The following is a 22008-nucleotide window of genomic DNA, read 5'->3' on the forward strand; positions in this document are numbered from 1 at the left end:
TACGCTCAATGGAGCACGTTATCATGATTTCATACGGGATACTCTACCTGTGCTGCTAGAACATGTGCCTTTACTAGTACGACACAACATGTGGTTCATGCACGATGGAGCTCCTGCACATTTCAGTCGAAGTGTTCGTACGCTTCTCAACAACAGATTCGGTGAGCGATGGATTGGTAGAGGCGGACTAATTCCATGGCCTCCACGCTCTCCTGACCTCAACCCTCTTGACTTTCATTTATGGGGGCATTTGAAAGCTCTTGTCTACGCAAGCCCGGTACCAAATGTAGAGACTCTTCGTACTCGTATTGTGGACGGCTGTAATACAATACGCCATTCTCCAGGGCTGCATCAGCGCATTAGGGATTCCATGCGACGGAGGGTGGATGCATGTATCCTCGCTAACGAGAGGACATTTTGAACATTTCCTGTAACAAAGTGTTTGAAGTCACGCTGGTACGTTATGTTGCTGTGTGTTTCCATTCCATGGTTAATGTGATTTGAAGAGAAGTAATAAAATGAGCTCTAACATGGAAAGTAAGCGTTTCCGGACACATGTCCACATAACATATTTTCTTCCTTTGTGTGTGAGGAATGTTTCCTGAAAGTTTGGCTGTATCTTTTTGTAACACCCTATATATATATATATATATATATATATATATATATATATATATATATATATATATAACAGAAACACGTTTTATACAATTTTGATGAAGTATTGAAGCGATGTGTGATATGTCTTTGTTTTATGTTTGTTTTTTACATTTTTGTTAAGAAAATTGCGTTTTCCAGCGCTATGTGCGAAATCCACGTTGTTTTCTTTATTTCTACTACAGCAGCTATCTGCTTCGCACTACGAATCAACGATTTTCGAATAAAAACTGAATTAAACACTGACAGTTGCAAATTTGCTGTGAATATACACTGAAGCGCCAAAGACACAGGTATAGGCATGTGTATTCAGATGTAGAGATACGTAAACAGGCAGAATACGATGGTGCGATCTGCAACGCCTATACGACACAAGTGTCTGGCGCAACTGTTAGATCGGTTACTGCTGCTGCAATGGCAGGTTATCAAGATTTAAGTGAGTTTGAACGTGTTGTTACAGGCTGCGCACAAGCAATAGCATACAGCATCTCCGAGGTAGCGATGAAGTGGAGGTTTTCCAGTACGACCATTTTACGAGTGAACCGTGAACATCAGGAATCCAGTAAAACATCAAATCTCTGACATCGCTGCGGCCGGAAAAATATCCTGCAAGGATGGGGCCAACGACGACTGAAGAGAAACGCTCAACGTGACGAAGTACAACCCTCCCACAAATTGCTGCAGATTTCAGTGCTGGGCCATCAACACGCGTCAGCGGCGAACCATTCAATGAAGTATCATTGATATGTGCTTTCGGTGCTGAAGGCCCACTCGTGTACCTTGATGACTGCACGACACAAAGTTTTATGCCTCTCCTGGGCCCATCAACACCGACATTGGAATGTTGATGATTGGAAACATGTTGCCTGGTCGCAGGAGTCTCGTTTCAAATTACATCGAGTGGATGGAGATGTACGAGTATGGAGACAACCTCATGAATCTGTAGACCCTGCATGTCAGCAGGGGGCTGTACAAGCTGATGGAGACTCTGTAATCGTGTGGGGTGTGTAAGTTTCAGTGATATGGGATCCCTCATACGTCTACATACGACTCCGACAGGTATCACGTACGTAAACATCCTGTCTGGTCACCTGCATTCATTCATGTCCATTGTGCATTCCGACGGACTTTGGCAATTATAGCAGGACCATGCGACATCCGACACGTCCAGAATTGCTACATGTTGGCTCCAGAAACACTTTTATGAGTTTAAACATTTCCGCTGGCTACCAAACTCTCCGGATATCAACATTATTGAGCATATCTGGCATGCCTGACAACGTGCTGTTCGTAGTCTTAGGAATTTATGGACAGCCCTGCAGGATTCATGGTGTCAGATCTCTCCAGCTCTACTTCAGACAATAGTCGAGTCCATACCACATCGTGTTGCGGCACTTCTGCGTGCTTGTGGCGACCGTACACGAAATTAGGCAGGTGTACCAGTTTCTTTAGCTCCTCAGTGTATATAGCAAACACCGGCGAAGTTCTTCGATGGTCAGATTGTAGGCCTGTCGTCGTTGCTCGCACGTCTTGATGGCATGCACTGCTAGCTCCCTTGGCGCATCAAGATACTGCTACACTAATTCTAATTTAACGCTTGTGTAAGACTTTTATACAAATATTAGCCTAAATTCTTTCCCCTACTGCTAGTTCGCCTGGCTGCTCAGCAGTTGTTAATTGTAAAATTCCCCTGTCTTTACGATTTACTCGAGGCTTAAAATATATGTTGGGACGGTAGCACTAGGTGAACCCTCACACGCTTAAGCCAGTGATAAAGTCGAAATTAAAGATTTCTTGAGGATTAGAACTTTTTTTCAAAGTCTATGGAATTCATCGTCCAAACAACCAAACGGTCGAGAGAAGAAGACAACAGATAATTTTGCAGTTGAGACGGAAATTTTCCTGGTGTGTTTATTTATATGTGTTCTTTCTCTTCTATTTTCTTTCAATTAATATCTTATATGTTGTCTCAAATATGTCAGCGTGGCTTCATGGAACTGTTGGACATTGTCATATGTATGAGTGCTCTGTCGATTGGGATTAACATCCGTGTAGAATAATAGGAAGAGACAAGAGGAAGTATTTCATGATGACAATGTGGTATAAATCGTTCTCAGACTTCTTTTAGCTTCCATTCTGGGTAAAAACTCGAGCTTTTGACGATTACCTTCATCGTCCTCGTCATGAGCAACTGACTATCTAAACTGCTGCTGTGGTGGCCTTATGCAGTCCATAGACGACCTGTGGTTGGTCGGTAACTGCGTAATGCTGTCGCAGATGTTGTTACTGTCAACGTCTGCAGTTGGTGACCCATCGCTCCCCTAGTAGCATAAACCTTGCGACGATTACCTCTGCCTCTTCTCTGCATTGCGAGCTCGCTTCCATACACCGCTAAGGTTACGTCCGCTGTCACGGTCGAAGTTCTTCTCACGCACTCTTATTTGTACGGCTTCTGTAGTGACAGAATCCCAGTAAGTAGGAACCCGGGACAAAACTTCGTCAAACAGTATTTTATATTTGTTCGTATGGCTGTGCTAAGCAAATGCGAATTTCTCTAGTTCTCGATTTTTAATATGATGCTCAAGGAAGGCCGCCATCTGAGTCGTTTTGGTACAACGAAAGTTGAATGGAAGTTTCGGCCACTCAGTGTACCGCAAGCCGACGCACACTGATTTATATCTTAGCGCCCAGAGTTTTCGCCATCTAGGCCAGAAGAGAGCAGCTTTAACTACATTGGTATACAGAGCAAAAACTGACGAGGACCACTTGGGTTCCGAAATTAATCACCTGAACTACGTGTTCCGAAAGAACGGCTATGGTTCACGTGATACGAAGTCAGCGTTCTCCAAGAAAATAAAAAATGTAAACGTTGAATAATCATATGATGAGCTACCGACTGCATTCCTTCCTTTATGCGGCGCTATATCCAGCAAAATAGGCAGAGTTCTGGAAAGGCGAGGTACTATAACTATTTTCGGGTTCCTAAGAACATAAAAGAAATGCTACAATCTGCGAGGGACAGCCTCGGTGTCAGGCTTCTAGGGATTCACAACATCCCATGTGAGGGTGGAAACATTTACACCGTTCAGCCCTTCCTTACCGATTCCGACCGCTGTGCAGAACATCAGAGGCATAGCGAAAATCGAGAACTGGATAAATCAGCAGTTGCTGAGTACAGCCTTGAAAACAAACACAAAATACTGTTTGACAGAACGAAAGTTCTGTCCCAGACTCTTAAATACTGAGATTTTGTAATAAAAGAAGCTATAGCATAAGAATGTGTGAGAAGAACTTCAACCGTGACAGCGGATTTAATCTTAGCGGTGAGCTCCCGATGCAAACACCAGGCAGAGATATTCGCCGCAATGTTTACGCTACTAAGGGAAGCTGTGGTGTCACCGACGCAGACAGACGTTGTCACCATCTACGACAGCATTACGCAATTGCGGACCATCGGAAGCCATCTATAGACTATACAAGGCCACCACAACAGCAGTTTAGACAGTTGCTCCTAACGAAGACAAAGGAGGTGATCATCGAAATCGCGACGCGGCAAGAAGTCCGAGAATGTTTTGTACAAGAGAAACAGACGGTTGAATGAAAGTGAAAAAAGGGGATTGGCGCAACATTTATTTGGAAATTGAATGTAAGAAAATGAGGATTTGAACGAGTCTAACTGTTACTGAAAAATGTGTAGTTCTTGTTAAGTTAGGAAGCAGGCGAAATTTGAGCCCTAGTAGATGAAGACTTAATCGAAAAGTCTACATTTCAGATGTACAGTGTGTCTCATTTATCTTTACCACTCTAAATAACTATTTCTTCATCTAGATCTACATATATGTCGATCCTCCTAAATCCACCTTATGGCGCATGACAGAGGGTAACCCGTACCAGTACTAGAAATTTCCTTCCCTGCTCTACTCAACAAACAGAACGAGGCAAAAACGACTATCTATATGCTTCCGTATGAGCCCTAACTTCTGGTATCTCATCTTCGTGGTCCTTACGCACAGCCGGCCGGGGTGGCCGAGCGGTTCTAGGTGCTACAGTCTCGAACCGCGCGACCGCTACGGTCACAGGTTCGAATCCTGCCTCGGGCATGGATGTGTGTGATGTCATTAGGTTAGTTAGGTTTAAGTAGTTCTAATTTTTTTTTACTTTATTGTTATTTTAAAACCTGGACAACAGGCAGGCTGTCAGCAGCATTCTACGCTGCTCTTCAGCCATAGAATACACAACGAGAAAAAAACAGTAAGAATACACATAAGTTACAGAACGGTGGGCAATAAAACAGTAGACACATAAGGACAAACACGGAGCCGTTCACACTCGACGATAAACCACACTGCAAACTGTTGACACGACGCACAAACACTGAAGACGGCGATGGCACAGGTGAACGATGGAGTGCGACGGTGAACACTGAACACTAAACACGACGGCACACACGAGACACTAATGGCGATGATCTCCGGCGCGCGAAAGTCCACGTAGCGTGTGCGAGTCCGGGGACCTGCCAAGAAAGGAGGAGGGGGGTAAGTAGTTCTAAGTTCTAGGGGACTTATGACCTCAGCAGTTGAGTCCCATAGTGCTCAGAGCCATTTGAACCTTACGCGCAACCTATGTTTTAGTCAATAGAACCGTTCAGCAGTCAGCTTCAGATCCGAGTTCTCTAAATTTCCTCAACAGTGTTCCTCGAAAAAGAACGTCACCTTTCATATACGGATTTTCATTTGAGTTCCTGAAGCTTCTCTGTAGTACCAACGCCACCTCGGAACAAGGCCTCACAGCGCGACTCGTGACGTCATGACTAGGGGTCTGAAATGCCGAGCGGCTTGTTAGGCTCTGCGCAACGTATATGAAAACATTAAACACTTTCCTGGTAGACTACTGTTTTATACATAAATCTGTAAACAAACGCTAATCCTTCTCACTGGAGAATTAAATTGTTCAAATTTCGTAAACTATAGCTCCAAAGGTGAAAATACTTTTTCGTAATTCCCGTCACTCACGCGTTTTGCAACTGCGAATTTCTAATTCCATAACTCTGACAGCACCATTTTCACCGTGTAAGCCACCTTGCATAATTTAATTGAAAATGAGGTACCGTAATTGGAAAGACTGACAATGAATCGAAGTAGGTACTCTGAGAATGGTATCTATGTCAAATTTTATTTTCGTATGACAGATACCTCATTTGGCAGTCATCTACAGTTTTATACTTGAGAAAACATTACCGTACAGAAACTAGTGCAAACTTCATTGAACCTTCTACATACTTCTTAGTTTAAGGGATTTGCCAGTAGAAGACTAGGTAGTGTTAAGTTATTAGGTATTATAAATTGACATGGGAACCACACATTAGAATTATTACAAACTCTGAAAAACTTGCCCACTGTAAGCCATTGTTTATCAGCTTGAAAATATTAACTGTTATAAACTTGCACATTTACACTGTTCTACTGTATACAAAGACTAACTTACCAGAATACCAGCTTAGGCAGGATTTACACTCTCATGGAACTGGGGTTTAACTGAAAAAAGGGACACCACCCATCAGCTTCATGTAATGACATACCTTAAGAATCTGTTATTACTTTTTACTGTACAAACTGATCCATTTATGTTCACCCATCCACATACTGATCCCCATCTTTTAATTAAAATACTTGTCATTTGATACATTGATCATTGGCAATGGGTATTACAGTGTTGTAAAAATTTAAAATGTCATCTATAGGGCCATTTGTGAAAGCAGATGAGTGGTATCCCAATATTCAGTAATGTCAGAACTAGAAATAGTAGGCATCTTCACATACCTTACTGCAGATTATCTAAATCATAGAACAGCAATGTAGTGAGTATGAAGCACTTTAACAAACTGCCTCTAGAATGGGTAGAAACTTTATTTGATTTATTCAAGCACAAGTAGTACAGTTGGTTATCGGTAAATCCTTCCTACCCACTTGAATGTATGAGTATAAATATCACTGTGATAACTGCTCGATAAGTGTACCATAATTTCCTTAATAATTTCAATTTAAGATGTTCTACACAAATCGTTTTAGCTTGAATATTTTACTTTATGGAAAAATCTGTTGTAACATATTGTTTTTTAATTTGTGTAAAGTAATTTTTGTATGCATTTTAAACATTTGTAATTTGACTGTCTATTGCTGCAATAGCTAAATGACAATAAAATTCTTTTATTGTTCACTATTTAATGTTGTCCCAGAGGGAAAAAAAAGGAATGCTATTCCAAACTCCAAAACCGTTATCAAATAAAATTGCATAGAATTTCTCTCAAATGAAAAATGGCTAAAGTTAAAGTTACGTATTGTCCCCCCCCCCCCTTCCCCGAAATATTGGTTGTATTGACAGACCGGACCTGTTCTGCAGATCAATTTTTACTTATGATGATGGCTGCTAATACTGGCAATGAATTATTCTCCTTGTGAGAATAATTAATTTACTGACTGGACAAAAGTGTATACAGAAGCTTGTCAACCACAGAGCAGGAGCAGCATTAATTATATATTTACTGATGAAGAGAAAAGACTATTCCCCTAATTCTATGATATTGGGGTTTCACAGAGAATTTGTGGTAACAAATTAATCTGTAGCAAAGCCTCATGTTTGCGGCTGCACCATATCGAAGAGAGCAGAAGGGGTCCAATACATAACATTTACCAACAAGATATATGGGATACTGTGCACGAAATAAAAACAGAAAATAGAAATAAACATTTATTTCACATCATCTTCCCAAGCCTCAAACAGTGAAAATATACAACCACAGTATAATTTAACATTTTTTCAATCTTTTGTACACAGTTACTTTGTTAACAGTAGTTTCATCATTTCTCCTCTTGGTGAAATTGTTTAGCAAAATATTTGCACCTCAAAACAGTATGCAATTCATGACAACCAAGTGAGTGTGTATTTTTACAGTGAAACCCATAAAAAAGATTGCTGGCAATATTGTGGGATGCTACCTTCAGAAGTATATTTCTCTGATTTGCCTGTTCTAAAAATAAAATTTCCTTGTCTTTCAGAATTTTCTGTAGAGTTAAACAGACATATGTCGCACACACTACTACATCATCTGCAGGATATGTCAACCCTCCTCTATCTTTTACCATAATCAAATCATCACCCTGCTTCATTTCATCTGTAGTAAGGAATACCTTACAATATTCATAATGGTTTTTTTAATAGCTTGGTGTGAGCAGTAATCTGCTATGTAATGCAACAGTGGCCAAGTATTCTCATCTATTCCATCAACATCGTTTTCATCTACTGCTACATTTAAAAATTCTGGTATTGATGTTTCTTTTAATCCCTGAATTTCAGTATGAATAGAAAAAATATCAGTGGTCTTAATAACAACATCCCCAAGTACTTTTGACCGAAGCACAAGGGAAAACATAGACTGTGCCCTTAGTTTTTGTTCAGTTTCAAAAACTTGTCTTGGAGAAACATGATACTTTCCCCCACATAGCTGGCGGTATTTGACGAACCTGTCTTCTAAACTGTCTGTCTGTACTTTTCCTATCAGCAAATATGATCTGTTATTCTCAGAAATCTAGTAGTCACTGAAGTCGATCAAAGCAGCAGTTGTGTGTTTCAAAGCGCTATGTGTATTTCGGGTACGTTTTCTTTCATCACTACAATCTTCCCAAGAACATAACGAGGAGATGAAGCACTGTAAGAATTCTTGTATGTGATCAACAGGAGCACAGTTTTATCATCTGAGGATAAAGTACCTACTTTATTTGTGATGTATCTCATAAACTGATCACCCTGTTGCTCAATGGCAGGATTTGTTGAGAGTTTACTACAAAGCCTTGAAAGGGTGTTAGGACTAGACACAAAAAAACTATCAGTGTTCCTCAAAAATTTGTAAGCATCTGGGCTAATAGAATGTACTAATGACCACATTATCATAGAGTTAGTATCATACCTAAATTGAGTTTAACTTCTGCACTTCAAAAATGAAATCTGTTCCTTCAAAAATGTAATTTTAGTTTCGTTTCCTGGCAACTTTTCTAATAAATTTTGCAATAACTGGTCAATTAAAGACAAAATGTTATCCACTGGAGCCTCGGAACTATTATACAGAAGATAAATGTTATTAAGAACATCACGTGACAACTGTATGTTGTTTAATTTCATGGGAAATTTCATGTTTCCGATACATTTCATTTCAATATCATTATTAAAGACACTGCGTAATAAACCACTGCTTATAACTACGTGGCAAAAAATTCTTGGGTAAGGATTATGCTTTAGTAACACTAGGCTCACACTGTCAGATTTGTTTATCACTACCCAGTCACTGTACTTTTCACATTCAGTCAACTTTGTTTTCAGTTGCTCTAAACTATCGAACGATATCGCATCAATCATTTACGCATGTGTGTACACACTTTCTTGGATAGCAATTTGAAGAGCACGATTTTCTAAACGCCCCCTACGAATTTCTGGGTCCTCTCGTACTGCAGTTTGATGATTCGACAAGTAAGATGGGCATCCAGGCAACTTCGATGGGATAGCATTTGAAAAATTAATAACGAAGTATGAAACCGATCTCACATCATACAAGTGAAATAAAGATAGTTCTTATGCCACTGTACTTTACTAAGAGCGTATTTCGTAACTCACCTTTTCTCAAGCGTCGACGATCCAACGGTGCTGTCAAGAGTGTACCAGTTTTCGGGTCATACATGCTGGTACTGCTTAAAATATCGTCCTTGTTGAAATGCAGTTCACGTATCTAAAAACAAGCATACAGTTCTCTTTAAAACATATAACGAAAATTAATGAGGTATGAGATTATAAATACATTCTTCTGTTTACTGTATTTTGTTCAGCTGGACTACATTTCAAGTAACTACGACACACTAACCAAACAGACACACTGATACTTACAACAGAGTGCTTACTCGGTGTCCAGTCATGTCTGTGAACAGCCGATAACCATTTTCGTCTTAAATTCTCGTCAGATGGAAAATAAAATACACTGACTTTAGGTCCATTATCGTAATTGCCCCTGCAATTCGGCATACAACACCTTCGGGGCATTGTAACTGAGTATAGATCAAATAACCACTCACGATCAGCACAAAGTACAATATGGAAACGCTTCGAATCACATGTGTCGGTACCTAGCTTCTCACAGGCTCCTTAGACTCACGATGTGAGGCCTTGTTCCTAGGTGGCGTTGGTAGTACATACATACTGATCGAACATACCAGTGACAAATCTAGCAGCCAGCCTCTGAATTGCCTGGATATCTTCCTTTAATCCGACCTGGTACGGATCCCAAACACTCCAGCAGTATTCAAGAATAGGTCGCACTGGGGTCCTATATGCGGTCTCGTTCATAGACCAGCCACACTTTCCTAGAAATCTCTTAAGAAACCGAAGTCGAAAATTCGCCTTTCCCACTACAATCCTGCTAGGAGAAGGAGATTTTCAGATAGTTTTACTATTGGTGTTTGTAATAGATATGACCAACTGTCAGAGTCTAGTGGAGAGGAATCTCTAGTAGCTGTAGATGTAGGACGTATGCAGCAGACCTCAGCAGTTACGGTGGCTAGGACAGTTGCAAAGTCTAAGAGAAAGAAGAAGGTTCTGCTGTTAGGTAGTTCTCATGGTAGAGGTGTAGGCCAGCAGTTGCAGGAAGTTTTGGGGAGTGAGTACCAGGTCACCAGCATTGTGAAGCCTAATGCAGGATTGGCTCAGGTGACTTTTAACATAGGGGGGTTATGTAGGGATTTTACTAAAGAGGATCAGGTAGTGATTGTGGGTGGGGCTGGTAATAGTATTGATAGGGATGGGGAGTATGACATAGATGGTGACCTGGAAAAGATAGCCACTCAGACTGGCAACACGAATGTGCATTTCGTGGAACTGTTTCAGCGTCACGATCGGCCTCATCTTAATACAGCCGTCAGGCGTAATAACATGAGACTTGGGGGTGCGCGGATGACAGAAGGTATGAGTCACATTTCAGTGGTGTCGGTGGAGTCTATCAGCAGGACGGGTTTCACTAGACATGGCCTGCACCTCAACAGGTATGGGAAGGGGAGGTTGGCAAAACTTATAGGTGACAGCATAGGTGGGGGTGGTGGGATCACTCATGGGAAAATTCCGGTAGTTGTGGGCGTTAGAGCTGTACCTTTTTTAGATTGAAGTCAGCTGATAGGTATTCCTGCTTAAGGGAAGTCTCTCTAACAAAGAAACCACTTTCTACAAAGCTTGGGTATCCGATTAATGAGGGAATTAGTATATTTCATCAAAATATACAAGGTATTAGAGATAAAGTTAGTGAACTGCTTATAGATGTTGACTCTGAGATTATTGGTATATCTGAACACTTCTTAAATAAGGAGATAATTCAGAGGCTTCCTTTACCAGGATACAGGTTGGCTGGCAGCTTTTCGAGGAGCTCTTTGCGGTGTGGGGGAGTAGCCATGTATGTGAAAAACGGTATCCCATTTGAGTCAATTGATGTTTCAAAGTACTGCACTGAAAAGGTGTTTGAATGTTGTGCAGGTGTGGTTAAATTTAGTGGAGCTAAAGTTCTTACTGTTGTTATTTACAGATCCCCAGACTCCGATTTCACAACATTTTTGCTGAAGCTAGTGGAGGTTCTTGGTTCACTTTATAGGAAATACAAAACGTTAGTTATATGTGGTGACTTCAATATTAATTGTATAAGTGATTGTGCAAGGAAAATGATGCTGGTAGACCTCCTTAATTCATATAATCTTATGCAAACCGTATTCTTTCCAACGAGAGTGCAAGGGAACAGTAGAACAACCATAGACAATATTTTTGTTCATTCGTCATTATTAGAAGGGCATTCTGTTAGCAAAAAGGTGAATGGCCTTTCAGATCATGATGCACAAATTTTAAGTCTAAAAGATTTTTGTGCTGCAACACATGTTAAATATAGTTACCAACTTTTTAGGAAAGCTGATCCAGTTGCTGTACAGACTTTTGTAAACCTTATCAAGGAACAAGAGTGGCAAGATGTTTACAGTGCTGATACAGTAGACGATAAATATAATGCTTTCCTCAAGACTTTTCTCGTGCTCTTTGAAAGTTGCTTTCCGTTAGAACGTTCAAAACAGGGTACTAGCAGAAACAGGCAGCCTGGGTGGCTGACTAGAGGGATAAGAATATCTTGTAGAACAAAGTGGCAATTATATCATAACGTTAGAAATAGTCACAATCTAAATGCAGCAGCCCATTACAAACAGTATTGTAAGGTGCTTAAAAAAGTTATTAGGAAGGCAAAAAGTATGTGGTATGCAGATAGAATAGCTAAGTCTCAGGATAAAATTAAAACCATATGGTCAGTCGTAAAGGAAGTGGCTGGTCTGCAGAGACAGATCGAGAATATAGAATCAGTGCGTAGTGGGGATGTCCGTGTTACTGATAAGTCGCATATATGTACAGTACTTAATAATCACTTTCTGAATATAGCAGGTGAACTAAATACACTCCTGGAAATGGAAAAAAGAACACATTGACACCGGTGTGTCAGACCCACCATACTTGCTCCGGACACTGCGAGAGGGCTGTACAAGCAATGATCACACGCACGGCACAGCGGACACACCAGGAACCGCGGTGTTGGCCGTCCAATGGCGCTAGCTGCGCTGCATTTGTGCACCGCCGCCGTCAGTGTCAGCCAGTTTGCCGTGGCATACGGAGCTCCATCGCAGTCTTTAACACTGGTAGCATGCCGCGACAGCGTGGACGTGAACCGTATGTGCAGTTGACGGACTTTGAGCGAGGGCGTATAGTGGGCATGCGGGAGGCCGGGTGGACGTACCGCCGAATTGCTCAACACGTGGGGCGTGAGGTCTCCACAGTACATCGATGTTGTCGCCAGTGGTCGGCGGAAGGTGCACGTGCCCGTCGACCAGGGACCGGACCGCAGCGACGCACGGATGCACGCCAAGACCGTAGGATCCTACGCAGTGCCGTAGGGGACCGCACCGCCACTTCCCAGCAAATTAGCGACACTGTTGCTCCTGGGGTATCGTCGAGGACCATTCGCAACCGTCTCCATGAAGCTGGGCTACGGTCCCGCACACCGTTAGGCCGTCTTCCGCTCACGCCCCAACATCGTGCAGCCCGCCTCCAGTGGTGTCGCGACAGGCGTGAATGGAGGGACGAATGGAGACGTGTCGTCTTCAGCGATGAGAGTCGCTTCTGCCTTGGTGCCAATGATGGTCGTATGCGTGTTTGGCGCCGTGCAGGTGAGCGCCACAATCAGGACTGCATACGACCGAGGCACACAGGGCCAACACCCGGCATCATGGTGTGGGGAGCGATCTCCTACACTGGCCGTACACCACTGGTGATCGTCGAGGGGACACTGAATAGTGCACGGTACATCCAAACCGTCATCGAACCCATCGTTCTACCATTCCTAGACCGGCAAGGGAACTTGCTGTTCCAACAGGACAATGCACGTCCGCATGTATCCCGTGCCACCCAACGTGCTCTAGAAGGTGTAAGTCAACTACCCTGGCCAGCAAGATCTCCGGATCTGTCCCCCATTGAGCATGTTTGGGACTGGATGAAGCGTCATCTCACGCGGTCTGCACGTCCAGCACGAACGCTGGTCCAACTGAGGCGCCAGGTGGAAATGGCATGGCAAGCCGTTCCACAGGACTACATCCAGCATCTCTACGATCGTCTCCATGGGAGAATAGCAGCCTGCATTGCTGCGAAAGGTGGATATACACTGTACTAGTGCCGACATTGTGCATGCTCTGTTGCCTGTGTCTATGTGCCTGTGGTTCTGTCAGTGTGATCATGTGATGTATCTGACCCCAGGAATGTGTCAATAAAGTTTCCCCTTCCTGGGACAATGAATTCACGGTGTTCTTATTTCAATTTCCAGGAGTGTAGAAACCTAGTCCCAACAGGGAATCATATAGAGCTCTTAGAAAAAAGTGTTCCGAGACTGTTACCTGAAATGCTCCTCCATGATACTGACAAGAGGGAGATTGAGTTAATAATTAAATCACTAAAGACCAAGAACTCTCATGGATATGACGGGGTATCTAGCAGAATACTGAAGTATTGTTCCACGTATGTTAGCTCAGTACTTAGCCATATCTGTAACTTTTCCTTTAGGATTGGTCGGTTTCCTGACCGATTAAAGTACTCGGTAGTGAAGCCACTTTATAAAAAGGGAGACAGGGATAATGTTGACAATTATAGACCTATTTCTATGCCATCGGTGTTTGCTAAAGTTATCGAGAGGGTTGTATATACAAGGTTACTGCAGCATTTAAATTCACATAATTTGCTGTCAAATGTACAGTTTGGTTTTAGAAATGGCTTAACAACTGAAAATGCTATAGTCTCTTTTCTCTGTGAGATTTTGGACGGATTAAATAAAAGGTTGCGAACGTTAGGTGTTTTCTTTGATTTAACGAAGGCTTTTGACTGTGTTGACCACAAAATATTACTGCAGAAGTTGGAACATTATGGAGTAAGGGGAGTAGCTTACAATTGGTTCGCCTCCTACTTTAAGAACAGAAAGCAGAAGATAATCCTCCGCAATATTGAGAGTGGTAATGATGTTCAGTCCCAATGGGGCACTGTTAAATGGGGCATTCCCCAAGGGTCGGTGCTGGGGCCACTGCTGTTTCTTATTTATATAAATGATATGCCTTCTAGTATTACAGGTGATTCAAAAATATTTCTGTTTGCTGATGACACCACCTTGGTAGTGAAGGATCTTGTGTGTAATATTGAAACATTATCAAATAATGTAGTTCATGATGTAAGTTCGTGGCTTGTGGAAAATAATGTGATGCTAAATCACAGTAAGACTCAGTTTTTACAGTTTCTAACTCACAATTCAACAAGAACTGACATTTTAATCAGACAGAATGGGCATGTTATAAGTGAGACGGAACAGTTCAAGTTCCTAGGCGTATGGATAGATAGTAAGCTGTTGTGGAAAGCCCATGTTCAGGATCTTGTTCAGAAACTAAATGCCGCTTTATTTACCATTAGAACAGTATCTGAAATAAGTGACATTTCAACACGAAAAGTAGTATACTTCGCATATTTTCATACGCTTATGTCATATGGTATAATTTTTTGGGGTAATTCTTCTGATTCAAAAAGGGTATTTTTGGCTCAAAAACGGGCTGTTCGAGCTATGTATGTTGTAAGTTCGAAAACCTCTTGTCGACCCCTATTCAATAGTCTGGGAATTTTGACATTGCCCTCACAGTATGTATTTTCTTTAATGTCGTTTGTTGTTAGCAATATTAGCTTATTCCCAAGAGTTAGCAGCTTTCACTCAGTTAATACTAGGCAGAAATCAAATCTGCATGTGGAATGCACTTCCTTGACTCTTGTGCAGAAAGGAGTGCAGTATTCTGCTGCATCCATTTTCAATAAGCTACCACAAGAACTCAAAAACCTTAGCAGTAGCCCAAACACTTTTAAGTCTAAACTGAAGAGTTTCCTCATGGCTCACTCCTTCTATTCTGTCGAGGAGCTTCTGGAAGAGCTAAAAAATTAAGCAAATTCCAGTGTTACATTCTTGATTTTCTTTATTTAAACTAACGACTTGTCGCCTGAATATGTTTCTTATATTTCATTTCATCTGTTTCTACAATCGTGTTATAATTTCATGTATTGACTCGTTCCATGACCATGGAGACTTCTCCTAAATGTGGTCCCACGGAACAATAAATAAATAAATAAATAAATAAAAAACATACTCGTTTCCATTTCATATCGCTCTACAACGTTACGCCCAGATACTTAAACGACGTGCCTGTGTCAAGCAGGACAAAAATGGCTCTGAGCACTATGGGACATAACTTCTAAGGTCATCAGTCCCCTAGAACTCAGAACTACTTAAACCTAACTAACCTAAGGACATCACAGACATTCATGCCCGAGGCAGGATTCGAACCTGCGACCTTAGCGGTCGCGCGGTTCCAGACTGTAGCGCCTAGAACCGCTCGGCCACCTCGGCCGGCTCAAGCAGGACACCACTAATGCTATATCCGAACACTACGGGTTTGTTTTTCCTACTCATCCGCATTAACGTTCGTTTTTCTGCATTTAAAGCTAGCTGCCATTCACCACATCAGCTAGAAATTTTACCTAAGTCATCTTGTATCCTCCTGCAGTAACTCAACTTCGACACCTTACTGTACACCGCAGCATCATCAGCAGGCAACCACAAATTGCTGTCCACCCTGTACACTAAATCATTTGTGTGCATAGACAATAATAGCAATCCTATCACACATCCCTGGGGAATTCCTGACGATACCTTTCTCTCTGATGAACAATCGCCATCGAGGACAACATACTGGGTTTTGTAACTTACGAAGCCTTCGAGCCACTCACATATCTGTGAATCTATTCCGTATGCTCGTATGTTCGTTAACAGCCTGCAATGGGATACCGTGTCAAACGCTTTCTGGAAATCCAGAAGTATGAATCTGCCTGTTGCCCTTCGTCTATGGTTCTCAGTATACAATGTGAGAAAAGAGCAAGCTGAGTTTCGCACGAGCGTTCCTTTCTAAAACCATGCTGATTCGTGGACATGTGAGGGATAATGGTCTGCAATTTTGAGGGTCCGTTCTTTTGCTCTTCTTATACACAGGAGTCTCCTGAGACTTTTTGTAGTTGCTTGGGATTTTTTATCCAGAAGCAAAATAAAAATAAATGTGTCAAGAAAATCTTGATTAGCTACCAGGGTGACGCTAACAAGCAAGACTGCCTTCTTTGTAACATTGTTCGTTACAAAGATATGAACAGCAGTACGTCTTTTACAAATAACACTCTGAATATTTTATTCGTTAGACCACTTCGTCTCCTTAAGTCCTGTTCAATAACGCATCACAATGAACCACTCGCGTAAACATGACGTTATTAAAAACGTAACAAAATCCTGACTTTGACTCACTGTTCTAGCACACAGTGGTAACGTAACGCGACCAGTCGCTGGAGTTAACGGTAAAGAAATGGAGACACAAGCAAAATGCACACCGGTAATTCAGTCAATACCTTTTAGTTGAAAGTTTGTACGATTTGCCTACCTTGAGCGACTTCAAAAGCTGCCTTAGCTTTTGACGGCATATTGATGTCCCCATCCGTTGGATGTATCTGTATCACGCGTCTTGTACATTTCCTCCAAAAGGCCCTGCCGAGAGACCTAGCGTGGTTCAATCCCCATGGACCAAAACTTGTGTGGTGCCACCTCCTCCTTTCATGGGGGCCCAATTTTGGAGACGAAAGTTGCACCACCTGTTGGACGATACTTGGTGACTGGCGCAGGGAGAAAGGTAGAATGTTTCAGGAATGCGCTAAAGGAAATTTGTTAAGTCCGGAAATTAGACGCCCATAGCGCGAAGCACCTTCCCACACATGGCCAGCAGACGCAGCCACACGCATTGTGTGTTCGCGGGACGTAGGCGCTCTGGTGCGGCCTCTTGATATACGAGGCCCCGCTCACCTTGGAAAAAGCTTGTATACAGGGACGAGCTCCCTCCTCGGCTCAGAATAGAAAAACATTAATTTTTAGCTACTTTTGTAATATATTGTGGCACGTTGTTCCTTTCCTGCACCTGCAAAACATCTCGTGAATTATTTCCGAATATTTATTACAAACCAGAATGTAGCGTGGAAAAATATACTTCGTCTGCCTCTGGCTAACCCGTGATTGTAACCGGGCCCACAGACAAATGAGACGCCATTACGCGAATACGCGAACAGTAACGACCAGGGACCCGGGTGTCATTATTTTCACAAGTTACTTCTGCTGCAGTACAGTTGTATAATTTCCTGTGTAGTGCGTGCGTGTATTCTTCATCCTGCACTTTCTCAGATCTTAACAGTGTGGTAAGAATTTTGTACCCATTTCACTGGATCGAAGTGTGCGGAAGAATTTGAGCAAAGATCTGACAGAAACGAATGGTATCAACAAGAGGAGCAAGAGCTGACGAAATATAGTCAAGTTAGTTGTGTTAAATTAGTGGAGCACCATTTCTTACTGGAGAACCACCTTGTATTATAGGATGTTTCCCAAAGAAGAGAAGTAGGACCTATAAGTTTCTCAGTGCGCGTAAGCGTTCGATCAGGTAGAGTCTGTAGCTGCATCTGATTATTCGCTCATATATTGAATGATCCTCAATGGAATGGTCACAGAAAAAAAAACAGTAGGAAAAACAGATGCCAAACTGATATTCATAAAACGAATCCTAAGGAAATCTACGAGTAACTCATTCAAGAAAGAAGTGGCTTACGAGGCACTTGTCCGGCCGATTCTTAGATAGAGCTCATTATTTGGTACACTTGCCGTAGGACTAATAGAAGAGTTAGAGAAGATCCAGCGAAGAACGGCGCTCTTCGTCACGGGATCTTTCAGTGGGCACGAGAGCGTTACAGAAATGCTCAAAAAACTCCAGGTACAGACAACACAAGAAGACAAGCGCTGTGCATCACTTCGGGGAGATTTACTATTGACATTCCGAGAGAGTACCCTCTGGAAAGAGTCGAAAAACGTATCACTTCCTCCTACATACGTCATGCTAGATAACCACAATGAGAAAATTCGAGAAATTAGAGCTAATATAGAGGCTTACCAACAATCGTTCTTCCCATACGCCTTCCGCGAATGGAACAGAGACGACGGGATCAATTAGTGATACCAGACGCACCCTCCATCGCACACCGTCAAGTGGCTTGCAGGGTATTGATGTAGATGTAGGTGGTACATGCTTTATGCTTAACTATTATGATATTCTTGGAGAACGAAATTTCGTCTGTAAAAACCAGCATTTGATTCCGCAAAAAGAGTTCGTCCGAAACTAAGTTCGCTCTATCCGTCTGTGAAATCGTGAACGCCTCATGTAACGGTTCTCATACTGACACTGTGTGCCTTGACTTCTCGAAGGGGTGGGCGCTTCATCTTTTATTTTACAATTGATCGTGGAGGCTCATTTCCTTGCTGCACTATTTTAGATGATGTATGGTTGTATTCTATGTATTTTCCTTACACACTGCCTTGAGGCATACGTCTTTTGCTGTTTTGTGTGACGGTGTGAGTGAGAGAGTCCCAGGATGGCTGCGGATTACGTTTTCTAATTTATATTTTGTTGCACGCTTCTAATACTCATTGCCACACTTGTGTTCTGTTAGTGAGGGCGCTGATGGTCTCGCCGTTCAGGGCCCTGTACATAACACCCCACACACGACTTCTGGGGGGCTTCCGATACACTTCCCCATACCGAGTATCAGGTCAGATTTGTGACTGGGTAAGGACTGTCTTGCAGATAGAACTCCAACGTTGTCCTTGAGGGAAAAAAACTCGACAGATTTGTAGGTAATTTCAGGTGCTTCAAAGAAGTGTGATAGACCCGTTATTGTTTAAATATACATATGTTAATGATCCAGAGGATAATGTTTTGAGCTCGGAGAGGATATCAGGAACGTTGCTGCTGTCTATAGGAAGGTTGCAACGCTAAAAGACCGTAGCGGAATGCAGGAAGAACTTCAGACTTGTAATTGAACCTTAACGTAACTGAATGTAACATATTGCCCATAAATAGACCCAGAAGTCCACTACTGTCCGATTACAGTATGGGCGGAAAGTCTCTAGAAGCATCAAGTAATAGTAAAATAGCTTAGGGCAACAACACGGAGCAACCTACACTGGTCAGCCAGAACATTATGACGGCCTACCTGATAGCCGGTATGTCCAGCTTTGACACGGATAACAGCAGCGACGGTCGTGGTATCCAGGCAGTGAGGCCTTGGTAGGTCGCTGGAGGGAGTTGGCGCCACATCTTCACACACAGGTCATCTAATTCCAGTAGATTCAGGGGAGGGAGGCGATGAGCTCTGACGTCACGTTCAATCACATCCCAGATATGTCCGATCTGGTTAAGATTTGGCGATTTGGGGGGCCAGCACATCAACTGAAACTCACTGCTTCCTCCCTTGAATCACTCCATCAAACTCCTGGCCTTGTGAAATGGCGCATTATCTTGTTGAAAAATGCTACTGCGGTTGCGAAATGTGATCGTGATGAAGGCGTGTACGTGGTCTGTGACCAGTGTACGATACTCCCTGGCTTTCATGTGTCTTGCAAGTGCTCCACTGGACCCATGGGCGCCCGTGTGAATATTCCAGATAACATAGTAGGGCCGCCGCCATCTTGTCTCCGTCTCGCAGTACAGGTGTCAAGGAACTGCTCCCCTGAAGGACGACGGATTCGCGCCTTCCCATCGGCATGATGAAGAAGGTATCGGGACTCATCGGACGCTGTAACGCTCTGCCACTGAGCCAACGTCCAGTGCCGATGGTAACCTGCCCATTTGAGAAGTAGTTGCTGATTCGTGGTGTTAACAATGGCACATTCGTGGTTCGTCAGCTGCAGGGGGCCATCATTAGGAGTGTCCGGTACACTTTGTGTTCAGACACACTTGTACTCCGCCCATCGTTAAAGTCTGATGTTATTTCCGCCACAGTTCGCCGCCTGTCCTGTCTTACCAGTCTGCTCAACCTACGACGTCCGCCGGCCGCGGTGGTCTCGCGGTTCTAGGCGCGCAATCCGGAACCGTGGGACTGCTACGGTCGCAGGTTCGAATCCTGCCTCGGGTATGGATGTGTGTGATGTCCTTAGGTTAGTTAGGTTTAAGTAGTTCTAAGTTCTAGGGGACTGATAACCACAGCAGTTGAGTCCCATAGTGCTCAGAGCCATTTGAACCATTTTGAACCTACGACGTCCGACATCTATAGAGAGGGATGGTCGCGAACCCCCCGATGTGTGGACGTGGTTTCACCTTGGTTTCGCCACGTGTCGAAGGCACTCAGCGTAGCACTCCTCGAATACCCGACAGGTCGTCAGTTTCCGAAATGCTCGTGCCGAACCTCCGGGCCATCACAATCTGCCCTCGGTCAGACTGAGGTAGATCGAGCGCCTTCGCCATTCTATACACGCACAGCACGCTCACTGATAGTATATGCAACCTGCGTTTGTCTGACTAGCAGTTATTCCTCGCTGCAATGGCCACGACGGGTTTATATCGATAGTAGGTCGTTAGTCATAATGTTCTGGCTGATCCTCGTAATGTGGAATGCATGCGTAAGAGAAACCGTACAGAAAGCATCTATATGCACATACGTACTCCGGAAGCTACCGTATGTTGTATGGTGGAGGTTACCAGGTGCCACTGCTAGTCATTCCCTTTCCCTCTTCCACTAACAAGTGGAGTGAAGGAAAAACGACATTCTGTGTGTTTCCTTACGACCCCTAATTTCTCTTTTGTTGCCTTGGCGGTCCTTACGCGAAAGGTACGTTCGCGGCCATAATAGAATCGTTCTGCAGCCACTGCAATTCCCTGTTCTCTAAATTTTCTGAATAGTGTTTCGCGAAAATAGCTTAGTCTTCCCTCCATGAATTCCCATTTGAGCTCACGAAGCACCTCCATAACGCTCGCGTGCTGATCGAACCTATCGGTAACAAATCACGCAGCACATCCCTTAAATGCTTCATCGTCTTCCCCTGGGCAGAGAAAAATACTGAAGCGCCTAGAACCGCACGGCCACACCGGCCGGCCAGTCGTATCGAAATCGGCTGTTTTGTCTACCTTCAATTTTCTTGATCTTTTTCTTTCTTTTCAGTGGCTATTTTGTACAAATTTGTCATAATATTTTCAATGCCAGCGTTTTCATATGTGTCGTACATAGGAAGATTCTCTCGAAAGTATTCGAGCAAGGAATCGTACGACTTTATTACAGTGCCAATATCAGTATCAACACTTACCAACATTTTATTTGGAACATTAAATCTCTTCAATATCGCTGACTGAAATGTCGTTCTTATCGCAGTTTCTAAACTCTGCAGACTGTTCGGCATTCCAGTCGCTTCGCATCTTAGTGGAGTCTTTTGAGTTTCATCATTGTGAATAACTTCCAAAACTGATTCAATTTTTACCCAGTAAACATTGAGACTATAGCAGACATCGTGATGCCCTGACCAGCGTGTTTCTGAAGGTCGTTTTACGGAGACTGAACTATTCAATTTTTACTGCGAGATATTCCAACGGCTTAGCAGAGAGGAAAGTATAAATCTGTTCCAACAAAAGGATAAATCAAGCCATTTGAGGACAACACACGATCCTGTTAAGTCAAGGGAGTGAGCTGCACATGCAACATAAACAGTAAGAGGGTTGATTTGTTTAGTTATAGCTTGGTGACTGGGTAAGTATCAGCCATATTGCCTGCGTTATCATATGACTGACCGCAGCAGAAGTGAATGTCCAAATCATATCTACT

Source organism: Schistocerca nitens, chromosome 5 (genome assembly GCF_023898315.1).
Source record: "Schistocerca nitens isolate TAMUIC-IGC-003100 chromosome 5, iqSchNite1.1, whole genome shotgun sequence".
NCBI lineage: Eukaryota > Metazoa > Arthropoda > Insecta > Orthoptera > Acrididae > Schistocerca > Schistocerca nitens.